General features: G+C 41.0%; 1 protein-coding gene across 15 annotated transcripts in view; it reads left to right on the forward strand.

The window, feature by feature from the left end:
* Positions 1–346: 346 nt before the first annotated feature.
* ADGRL2 (adhesion G protein-coupled receptor L2) overlaps positions 347–12,334 on the forward strand; it is a 161,784-nt gene continuing 149,796 nt past the window's right edge. For 7 of the 15 annotated variants that reach the window (XM_057408307.1, XM_057408308.1, XM_057408314.1 and 4 more), the window contains exon 1: positions 351–1,193. The gene's annotated coding sequence lies outside the window, so the exon portion shown is untranslated. Of the gene's footprint in view, positions 1,194–12,334 lie in introns of all 15 variants that reach the window. The other 8 variants (XM_057408317.1, XM_057408318.1, XM_057408320.1 and 5 more) reach the window with 3 other exon arrangements.

Genomic DNA, 12,334 nt, shown 5'->3' on the forward strand with positions numbered 1-12,334 from the left:
AGGCCCAGAGACCGGCCAGCACCTGGGCGAGAGGCGCCGGGCAGGAGCTCCCAGCTGCTCCGCGGCGGTGCGCGCCTTTCAGCAACCTTGGCGGTGGGGCGGGAGTGGGCAGCCTTGGCGCGCAGCCGGTGTGCTCGGCCTTTGGTGCCGAGCAACCAAGCGTTCGTTATTAGCCTTCGCCCCCCAGCTGGAAGAAGGGGTGGGGGGGAAGGAAGGAAGGAAAAAAAAAAAAGGCACGAAGGGAGAGATTTTTGTCCTTCGCTGGGGCTGCTCTACGTGATAATATGTTTATATGATTAGCTGAGCCAGGGGTGGGAGAAGGGGTGGAGATTGGAGGGGGAGGAGGCTGGAGGTGACTCCAGTTCAGAGCCGGTGGAGAGTCTGTGTCAGGACTTCGCAATCCCCAGTCACACACGGAGAGGTGCATGAGCAAAAGGGAGGCTGCGATACAATTCATTGGGATTTTTTTTTTTTTTTTGGTGTGTATGTATTGCGTTTTTCCCATTGCTGCGCGCGTTACAAGCTCAGCGCCCGGCGCCCGGTCTCCAGTCGCTGGCGGGGCAGCAGCACCGGGAGGAAGAGGAGAAAATCCGCGCAGGGGCCGGACCCGCACCCCGCCAGAGGCCAGAATGTCATCCTGGGAGATGTAAATCCGATCGGTGCGAGCGAGAGACACGGAGGAGGGGGGGGGTCCATTGTAACAATCTTGAGTTGTTCCCCGCTACTCCTGCTGCTGCCATCGCCTCCTGATCCTGCACAGAACGGACTCCAACGGCTGGGCACTCGCACTGCGCCCGGCTCCCCCCTCCATTTCGTTGTTTTAAAATTGAATTTGTATTTCTTTTTGTGCCTCCGTGCCGGAGCCTGGCTACATCGTACGTTTCATGCGGAGCGGAGTGTCGGGAACTGCAGGAAAATGTTGACTTAGCCCCAGCGAAGCCTCCCGGCTGGCTGCGTGGAGGAGAAGCCGCCTCCCGCTCTGCGCTGCCCCGGCCCGCCGCGCCGCAGCGCCGGCTGCCTCCCGTTGTCCGCCCGAGCCGGCCGCTTGCCCGCCCGTTCCCCGCGCAGCCGCCAGCGGAGCCCCGGGACTAAGTCCGCCGCGTTCTCCCGCAGCCCTGCGCTCGGTGGGGGACCCGGCCCGCGGGTTCCGCCAGGGCGAGAGATCTCAGCCCGCCTTCGGCTCTCAGACAGAGGTAAGCGGAGCCCCGCGCTGCAGCCTCGCCGCCCGTTTCTGCCGGCGGCTGCTCCCTACTTCTGGCGGTTCCCACCGAGCCGCCAGCGGGGAAACACTTAAGGCTCTGCCTCGCCTGCCGGTGTCCCCCACCCCCTCCTGTTCCCTCGGGGTCCGTTGGCCGCCGGCGGTGGAGCGGCGTAACCCTCGTGAGGCCGCGGCCCTCGGACGCGAGCAGCGCGGCGCCGCCGCAGCAGCACCGCCGCTCTCAGCCCGCCGGCACCCCCCCCTCCTTCCCCCCCCGAGCCCTGCGGAGGGGCCTGCGGCAGCGGTGGCCGGTCCCCGCTGCCCGTGGTCCCCCCGCCGCCCCGTGGTCCCCCCGCCGCGGGACCGCGGGCTGGGGTCCTCCCGCAGAGCAGGCCCCAGGGGGGTTCGGTGCTCCCCGGCGCGTCCCGCGCAGCGGGGAAAGTTGCATCCGTTCAGTAAATAATTACCTGTTGCGGGGTTTATTTTTGTAACTCAGCCGGCGACCGTCCCCCAGCCCGTGCCAGGTGGGGGGTGGCCTCGGGAGGAGGAATAAATTACCCTTTGTGGAGTGAGAGCAACTTTTTTTTTCTCTTTTTTTTTCCTTTCTATTTCTATTTATTTTCACATGTAGAAATCTGGGGCCATCTGGAGACAGAAAACAGAGTGTGTCATGAGGCACCGTTGCTGTGTCTGGCTCTAAAAATAACATCTTGTTGTTAGTCTGCGCTAGCCCTGCTGGGGTTTGAACGTGGTTTGTCAGAAAGTAAAGAGAGCTGCTGGTGCTCAGGTGTGTTTTCCTTTGCATAGAAATGCCCCTGTGCGCTACGGAAGGAGTCCTGCAGAACAAATGTTCTGTTGTTTGCTTTCCTCTGACGCTCCGGCTCCTTCCTTTTGTTGCCTGCCACGAAAAGAGGTGCCATTTCGCATCATTCTGCAGAAATTGTTTGAATTAATGCAAGTGTGAATTCTTACCGTTTGAAGGAGGACATTAGCATATCAAAGGTTTCTCAGCTCCGGCTCAATTGAGAAAACTTCAGCCTGTCTTCCATTTGCTTCCAAGCAGAGGCCCAAAGGGCAGTGGGAATTGTAAAGGGGTAAAATGGGGAGGTGGATTTGGGTGATGTTTCTGAACTTTCGCTGTTTTGCAATTATGCGAGTGAAACCCAAGGTCCCTTCGCTGCAGAGCCCTTGCGAGCGCTCGGACAATCGCACTCTATTGATTAATAGTTTGTTCCGAGGGGAAGAAAGTGACCTTTTATGACAGGCACTGTTGCGTGGTGTCTGATGTCTGCTCGCTGTTAGGGGGATTTAGAAAGCCCTTTCTCCCGCACTTATGCCCTGGGTATGGCCTACACGTTACTGCGTGCGGGGACTGAATGGGGAAGACCTAATTACTTCAGAAAACAAATGAAATCTTGTAATAAAAGACCTCTCGGTTCCAGACCTTTGGAACAAATATGCTCCCCTCCTTAATGGGTGGGTAGGCTGGAATAATAGATATTTTTATGGAGAGTTTTAAAAGAAGTTTTGATCACCACCGGCCATATGCTTACATTTCCTTTTTATCCTTGAAGAAGTGAAAATGAGTAATTTTTGTAATCTCATTTAATCAGTGATACTGTGTTTACTAAGATAACTTAATTTGCGGTTAGTATTACCCTATAGTAAATAATTTGAAACAAAGTATGGCAGAAGTGCTGTTTTGGTGTCTGTGTAGAACATCTATCACACAGTAATTGTTCTACGTGACTACATATTTGTAGGGTTTATCCTTTTGTTACTATTTCCTTGAGTCTGAAAGGGGATGTGGCCAGGCCTACCCATTTATTATCTTTGCAAATCAATATTCATAATCCAGCCACACAAAAAACAAGCAAAATCCAGTTATCTGTCAGTATTTTGGGACCTTTTCCAGGGACCAGATGTTTCTTGGGGACTGTATTCTGGTTTATATCTGGCAAAAAAAAGAGCTTCCTATGCCTGCCTTGCGTATTATTCCTTCCTTCGAAGCCTTTTACTTGAATGGTGCAGATACTAAACCATACGTTTTGTGTTTTTAAAAAGTTGGTTTAAGTAAGTGCTTGGTAGACAGCACTCGGTGGTTTTTTTTTTTTGGTATCCCCCCCTTATGGCTCTCCATTTGGTGGCTTGGGAGAGTCGTGAAAGTGATGTGCCCTTAGAGTAGAATGTCTTCAGTCATGTTTCAGTTTCCTTTCATTTAATGATGGAACTGAGTATGTATGGTATGTCTTGGTGAAAACCCTTGCAATTAATTAAATAATTCATAAAGATTTCTGTTGTTCCTAAATGGACCTGACCATTTGGGCATTCTGTAGACAGATGTGTTTAGTGGTCCTAAAATGCGTGTCATTACTTTCAGGTAAATTTCAGCGGTTTATTTACCTAACATCTTTGGCTGTCTGCAGTAGTGGTGGTGTAAAAGGAACATATTGATGTAATTGCCATTATCACACTTAAGTTGCTATTAACTAGTCTGCTTTGAATACAGAATGTTATAAAGAAAGTGCATTATCCTTCCAGCTATTTGGGATAATCTGAAAATTGTCTTGAAAATGTTGCACTTAGGTTTATATGATGGCAACCCCAAATTCGGCAGATCTGTAAAGAAAAAACATATAGTGGAAAGAAGATTTCAATATTCAAATGACAAAATTGGACCACTTAGAGAAAAATTAATGTGCTGCAGCAGCACTTCAGCTGCCATTTTCAATCACTGTGGGTTACTGTGTGTTGGCAACAGCAAAAAAGCATAGACGTTCAGATAGGTCAGGGATCTGGTTAGCTGGGGAAATCGGGATATTGAATCATGTGGGGTAGAACAAACCAATTACTTCAGGCTTTGACTTGAGAATTTCCAGTAAACTTTTTTTTTTTTTGGCTTTTGGCTCCCCTGCTCATTAATAGACCAACATCAAAGCAGGCAACCAAACTTCCAAATGTTATAAAAACTAATGTAAAGATACAGATCTCACATGTAGTCTTGCAAGTCTTAATTTAAGACAAGCAGTTGGAGTTTTTATTGCTGCAATTTTCACAATCAGCAGAGACATTAACACTAGGCTTCTGGGTGTTTCCCTTCTTAAAATGAGCAAGAGGAGAGCTTTAAAAAAAAAAACAAACAACAACCCACCAAAGTTTGCTTAGTTCTTATTTGATCACTTCAGAAGCTTTCTCAATGCTTTATCTTTTACTGCTTTTAATGTGTAAAGTCAGGAAAGGGGGTGACTCAGGAATTCTAGTCTCTAGTAAGGAAGCACCTTATGAACATTTAAATAAGCTAATTTAAATACCTAAGACTGGTATAGTCTTAGGAGTTTGTAGTCTTTGTGGTTGTTAATATGATTAATCTTATTCCTGAAAATGCAGTATATAGACATGGTGTTTTGATTAATGTATTTTTTTTTTAATGGAAGTAGTTTGATGAATCAAAATGCTACAGTCTTGAGTGACAGGTTTTTAGAATGGTCCAGTATTGTCACCTAAGGATGTGGAAAGAGAAGTCTCTAGTCAGGCAAAATACTTAGATAAGTTATATTTACAATGCGATTTTATGTAGCATGTCATAAATTGATACAAATAATAAAACCCATTCAATATAAATAATTGTTTAATGTTTAGGGAGGATAGAAATGTAAGCTTTTACTGTAATTTGGTCTAAAAAGTTTATGTATTTCCTAAGCCCTAGCTCATCCCGTGTCCGGCTAATATGATGACATACATGTGAGAAAATACCGTTAACTTAGAGTATGGCTCTTGCTGAGGATAACACTATGCCTTAAATAATGAAGAAAAACACTTGGAAATGTTTTATATGAAAAAATGCTCTATGCCTCCTCTGCATTTCCACTGAGGAATATCTGTGAATGACTGCTAATACAAGAACTGAAGTAATGATTAATGGTTTTACCTGGTCAGCTGCAAGACAACAAGTTAAACTACATCTGGTGTATTAATTGAAATCATATTCTTGCATAGGTGGAAAAGCAGTCAGTTATAAAGCAATATACTTTAGAGCCTAGGCTAGCGAAATTCCATGTCAGACATGTTACTTGGGGATGTTATGTTAAACAGACTCCTTTGAAGCATTTTTCAGGATTGATGTTTCTGATGTACAAACACGATTTGGAATTGCAAGAAATTCACCTTTTTAAGTATTTATGTGCAGCTTTTAAACTTAAATGCTCTCTGTTATTTTTTTTAAAAAACCCTCAATTTGAAACAAGTAAAAAGATTTAAACCATCACGGTTGTAGTTGGAAGTCAAGAAAACTGGAAAAACAAAAGCTATTTTAAGGCCATTCTCAGTATAGTCATGTTTAATATTTAAATACTTTTCAAAGATAGCTGCATTTTTTTTCCAACAGTTCTTAAAATAAAAGGAGTAAGTGGCTCTGTTGCAATATTGGTAACTTGTGATTTAATGTGAATGTATACCTGGTCTAGAAAATACTGCCAGTGTTCAGTTAACAAGTGTGATTCTTTTTAACATTCTTCATTAAAAAGTGAAAGATGACAGGCTTAAAGCCCTTTTCAAGACATAATTTTTTTGGAGTTCATGGTTTTGGTTTTTTTTTTTCCAACCTGTATGAGATGTGTTTCTGCAGCATGGGGTCTGAAGATTGTGTCGCTTACTGTAAACGATTCAGTTACAGAAATACACTTGCTTAAGGTCTTACAGTATTCTCTACATACAAACTGATAATTAACTAGAAATTCATTCGGGGGGGGGGGGGGGGGCAACAAACCTACACATTCAAAATTGTAACATGTCCAGGTTATGGATCATTACATTAAATGGAGTATTTTATGGGTTTTAGAAGCATGTGTAATCTGCATATGACATTTCTTCCCTTATGATTTTCATAAGGTATTGTAATGGTTTGACTTACTGCAGCCTGCTGTTTACCCAGATTATTTAGAAAGGCATAACAATCAAAAACATTGCAGCCTGACTGAAGCAAGCACAGTGCTTAACACCTGCAGGTAGAGTGCAGTCTCCAACAAAATGCTATTGATTGTTGTCCTGGCACAAAGCAAGCTTAAATGCAGTTTGCTTAATTATAACAAATATTCATTTTTATGAGTAAGGTACTTCATGTTTAGGGAATATTTTGTGTGTTGTCTGCTAAGTAAAATCCCATCGCAGTTGTATAAATTTGTTCAATTATCAGAACAGCTAAGAGGAAGAAAAAAAAAATCAATTTACCCTGAAAAGCACCAGAAATAAGATTACCTTGGCTAGTAGGAACTTGCCAGCACTGTCTAAATTGCTTAATATTATCAAACATTGCCATTTTTCATGTTCAGTAAGAAGGATATTGACTATTCTATATGTCCAGGTCTGCTGTTTGGCTATTTCTTTGAGATATAAGCATGTCTTATTTTTATTCCTACAATAGCAGTTACAGTTAAATCAGAAGACCTAACAATAACTTTATAAAATAGATGGAATAATACCATTCACTGAAGAAATAGTATTTACTTGAGATAAGTGATCACAGCTATTTTTTTCTGCTCTCTAGCTTGTTGTTCTTGTAACAGACAAATGTAAATACCTTAGCAGACATTTCAGAGTGAAAGGCAAGAGATAAAATGTAATTACTTTTCAGGGTGGCCCTGACAATGCAGTATTCTTGTCTGTTATACAAAAAAATGATCTTTGCTCATCACCTCAGAGTATGAAGGCCATTGTTACTTCTGAATATAAAAACATTTTCAGATTTTTAATGTTGACCTCGGTATCCATCTTTAGTTCTTCTGTATAAGCTGGAATCCTTATAGCCGTAAATTCTCGTTGCTGTTATTCAAGCAAGCATTTAATGGAGCACCTAATGGACTCTGCTCCTGTATTTTTCTTGAATGCATAACATCTTGCTTCATTCAGTCACCAAAACTAACTTTGCTACAAGGACAGGCAACATGACAAGTTAGAATCAATGGACCATTTGTAGGTCACAAAGTCAGTTTACTGGAATTTCAGAGGAAACTGGTTGAAAAGAGAGGACAAATGTCACTTTGAATAGAGATGTTTAAATCAGACTTTTGCCTTAGGGTAGAATTTAGGTCTGTTGTAGCCTAGATGTAATGTCTCCCTCTACAGAGCACAGCATTAATCATGGCTTGACAAGTGATCATGGGCTGAGAAAAACGGGGCCCGTCTTGGTTGTGTGGTTATTTTTTTTCTAATCTTAATCTCTTAGGAGCACATTACAAACACTAACATTTATACAAAAAGATTTAAGTATCAATGTCTGTATTTCAGTAGTGAAAGTAGCTAGCTTCAGGGAAAAATCTAGTTAGAGCTGATAAGAAGCTACTTGGGTTTCTTACGTAGGTGCAACTAAGAATATTTTCCTTTTAACTAATGCAGGTTTTTTGTCATAGGAGATTTATCTTGTGCCATTTTCTCATACGAATATGGTAGAGTCTGGGTCCGCCTGTTTCATCCCTTGGTGTACCCAGTAACTCTGAAATTCCTGTCTTTTGCTTTAGTATTTGCCACCCAAGAAATATACTTCCTTTTGCCCAAGCGGCAGTACAGGGGAGAAAGAGCAGTTTTTGAAACTTAACGCAAATTGACTTGATGCTGATCAATACATATGAGGGTTTTTTTATACTGTATTTATATTTTAGTGATGTGTCACTTGGTCACAAAGAGCTACCAAAGCTGGAATGAAGTTAAAGGAATGACGACTGCTACTTAAGGTCCTGAATTTTGATAGTGTACAAATAAAAGTGTGTTTAATATGTTAATTTTTAAATCAGGGGCGTCTTGATGCGCAGATTATGTGTTGGGAGTATTTGCACCTTTTATGGTAAAGAAGATGGGTAAAGAAGGGAAATCTTGTAATTTTTGGGGCTTCTTTGCTGCTTTCTGCTGTGGGGACAGTGTAGGGAGCAGCTGAACACAGCGTGTGCATGGCAGCTAGAGAGGCGTATCTCAGCGTACGGTTAGATTTGTATCTGTGACTGCTGAAAAAATGTATAATATCAGCAGAGTAGCAGCAAAACAATTTATCACTGGGGAATTGCGCTTTAGAAATTAGGCTGCTTCTGTTTATTTATTTGCCTCTGGACGTGATAAAATCCCACATCTCTCATTTAGGGTAGGCTGCTGCTTTCCTTTGTGCCCTCTATTGGTATTTTCCTATCAGTCAACACCTCAAACCGGTTGTTGCTCTGAATCTAGATGACCGAATAATCTAATGCTGATTAATGTTAAAAGTTGTTTCTGTCAGCTGGGGAGGGGATGACCGACCTTGTTTCTGACTATCATACTTGCATTGCTGTTGATGGGATCTGGTGTAAATAGAGAGCGCGCCTTAGTCTGAAATTAGTGTAGGGAGATCGCATGCCAGAAGGATTCTTCAGTTTGCCTTTCTATATATTCCCTTACAGTATCCTGTTTGTCACTTTTTACGGCACAGCAGTCTGTACCGGTGTGAACAGTGTTCAGAAACAATTCCCTAACCATAGGCAGCGTTGCTTTGAAATAAAGTGACATTTAAAGAAAAAAATTCCTGAGAACAAGTTCTGCTGTTGACTCTGCATTTCTCTGGTAAATTCCCGATGCTCGTGTTGATGGAAGGCAAAATTCTTTTCATCTGATCCAAGCTTCCCTTTATTCATTCTTCTGAGCTTAATTTAGACTTTTTCTACACGGGGTGACCGATTTGGAAAACTTTCCCAGAATGAATAATGATTGTATCTTGGGTTTGAATGAAGTGAGTGTTCTCTAGAAGACCAGTTCATAGCTATTTTGTTGGTAAATTTGTCATTTAAATATTGAAGGGCAGTGTCTCCTGCAGCTTTGATTTCCTTCAGTCTGATAGGTACTTCTTAAATGCAGACTTTGAATCAGTGAGGCTGATTCTTGTGTAAATCAGTGTAAAGTGCTTCAAGGAGAGAAGGTGCCTCAGCAGCTGAGATGTATCCCTGGCTGAGCTGCTGTGCTAGGAAAATGGGCTGAGGCTGGCAGTTGTTTTGGAAAGGGAGGGGAGTTGCAGGCTGACATAATTTGAAAGTGAGAAGAAATCCTTTTGCCCTTCAGGCAATAATCTGACCTGGTGCTTGAATAGAACATCTCTCCAAAATGTTAAAATTATTTGCCCTCCTCCCCGCTTTCTTTACTTCCTCATTCTTTTCCCTCATTTGAGGAGGTGTATAATAATATCTGATAATAACTGGTTGTGATCCATTTGTAAAAGATACTTCAGCAGTAAAGAGCTGTGTATGCAGCATTTTCACCATATTGAAGTGAACACCCCATATTTGTCCTACATTTGTCCCATGTACTGGCTGTAGCTATACTAGAATATCATGAACTTTTTAGTCTTTTTTTTATTTCAACTTTTTTTTTTTTTATGTTGACATTCAGACCTTGAAAGGTTATATTTTGGAGTTTATTTTTCCAGTGAAAAATAAAGACAAGGGTATATATGACTTTTCCCTGTGCATATGCATTTATTTTATGAGCATTCTGCATGAGTCTTTCCTTCTGCAGAGGGAAAGAAAGTGGGATTTGGCTCTGTAAGAGAAATAAAACCACAGGCATACTTTCGTTCTTTACATGTTAGAAATTAATGTTGCCTGATGGCTTCCCAGTATTTTTGAGTGTGTGCTAAAGGTTAGACAGGATGAAGGCTTAATTTTGATCTGCTTAATATTTATGGCTTCATTCATTGAAGCCTTTTCCCATTCGCATTGAAGGGATTTTTATCTAGAAAGCTCACGCTATTACAGTAAAGAAACTTAAGGTAAGGACAGTGCCTTTTGGAAAATAAGCAGTTTACCTCCAGTTGGATGAGAAACTACATTGTTACTTCATATTTTCATAAAATTGATAGAGGCTTTCTTAATTTTCAAGGTAACTTACCATTCAGTTCATTTGCTTTTTAAACTTCAGTGGAGTGCATGTGTAATTGTATCTGAAAGTGGCATTGGGTTTTATCTCCCAGCAGTAAATAGAACGAGGGATGCTGTTGTTTGGTTGGTTTTGGGTTGGGGAGATGTATCAGATAGGATGAATTTGTTTTCTGGTTTGGGGGGGTGGTCTTTCATTTCCGTTTGGTTCTGGATAAGCATATAATTTTTCACCTCCGCCCCCCCCCCCCCCGACATCATTTAGGTGACTTTGAAAAAGAAATCTGTGTATTTTGATATAGGAAAGACTAGAGCTGAACGTTTAACTTCTCTGAGGGAAATACAAGAAAGAATGTTTTCTATGTTAACACCTCATGTCAGGTAACACTGGAGAAGGATTTTTGAGGGAGTTTCCTAAAAATGGTGACTGGTTATTCGGGTTCCTGTGCCGGCTGTTACCCACATTTTCCACATATTTTTGCTCATTCTTCCTATTACCTGCAGAGGGAGCTTGTATATGAGATAATCAGAGTAATCAAGGCATTCAGAGCTGAATTGTTTCCAGTAAGTACAATTTCATTTCACAGTGCCTTCTCTGTTATTCAGAGCAGAAGGGCTCTGCAAGATAGCTTTTAAAAGGGCTGTCCATCAGCAACAGTAAATAGCAACGGGCAGAAATCTCAAAACATCAGTAAGCAGAAGCTGATTTCAGAAATACTTCATATTTCAGAGAAGTAACTTTTTTTTTCATTTAAAGTTTAAAAAGGAACCAAGGAAAACAATTCTTACATGTTGAGGTGCAAGAGAACAATTTTGGTACTCAGTATGATGGGAAGCAAGTTTTTGTTGCATAAACTGTCTTCTCTGATTCTAAGAATGTCATGTCAGCATGAGAGAGACAGCACAGTACTTCCAGGTCTTCGGTATATCTCATGTAGTGTGCTAGCCAAAAGGTAAGTCTTTTATGCAAGCAAGTGTTATAAATTGTAATCAGGGTGATTGCATGTGCAAGGCTAACTCTTAATTTTGCTTTTTCTCTATTATAAAATATAAAAAGGTGAATGAATTTCATCCAAATGTAATTAATGAATTCATACAGTCGGATTGAAGCAGGCAAACAGTGGGAAGGATTGCTGTCTTAAGCTTTAGAAAAATACTGACAACAAAGAATAAGGAATATCATAACCTAAGTTTATATATAAATTGTAAATTAAAAACTAGCTTGAAGAATCAGAAATACTCAGTTTAATTTGTGATTTTTCCTTAATTTGGCACAATGAAAGAAATGATTTGGTATACTGCAGGTTTTATAATTTGTATTATAGTCTTCTGAATGATGAAAGTGTGTGATCTTTCAATAAGTTAAGACTTCAGAGAAGAAAATAATTCATTTATACTACAGTTTTGCTTGCTGAGCAAGAAGCATAATAGATGGTACTTGGATGAATTTTGCACTATCTATCTCTGGGAAAATGGTGGCAATCATTTTACTTTAAAATATTTCAACAAATTTAAAGATGATTTGCTATGATGCTGTTAGGAAATTAAGCAGTATGCATGCACATTTCATGAAACAGAAACGGCTCTCCGTAACATGCTCTTCTGTAATAAATCTGTCACATAAATTGGTTTGAGTTGATTTTTTTTTTTTTTTTTTTGGTTAGCTTAAGCAGAACTTTAAACTTAGCATATGTTCAGCCTAACATGGTCTTAGGGTTTTAGCTTGGATTCTGGTTTTAAACACCAGGAAAAATTTACCATATCTAAGAGAGCGGCAACTCTGTCAATTTATTATTTATACTGGCTAATCCTTGCTAATGTGAAAAGTCAGCTTGTTATTGTAACACCAAATGGCCCTCTAAGTAGGGAAACAGTTAAGTAGATCTCCTGTAATAGGTTGTTGTCTAATAAAGAGATTTATGGTATTGGCAGGGGCTATTGTATAGGTATTACCCTCTCACAGCATGACCATGTATTATCTTAACAACTCAGTGCCACATTTATGTTGAGCATTTTCATAACAGGGTAAGAATATTAGCCACAGCAATTACACTCCAATAGGATTATAATGGTAAGATTTACAGAATATATATAAGTGATCTCTTTTGTAGAGATTTCGGAGTGTGAGGAGTTGAAAAGTTGCATCATTCTTTTCACATGGGAAAATACTGATGTATTAGTCATGATGAAGAAAGAGAGGTTTCTTAATCTTGTTGAGGAATTATGGGGAGGCAGTGGATGTAATCTTTCTTTA

The sequence above is a fragment of the Pezoporus wallicus genome, unplaced genomic scaffold (genome assembly GCF_028554395.1).
Source record: "Pezoporus wallicus isolate ANWC-B61680 ecotype Strahan unplaced genomic scaffold, APGP_CSIRO_Pwel_v1 contig_4238, whole genome shotgun sequence".
In the NCBI taxonomy this organism is placed as follows: Eukaryota; Metazoa; Chordata; class Aves; order Psittaciformes; family Psittacidae; genus Pezoporus; species Pezoporus wallicus.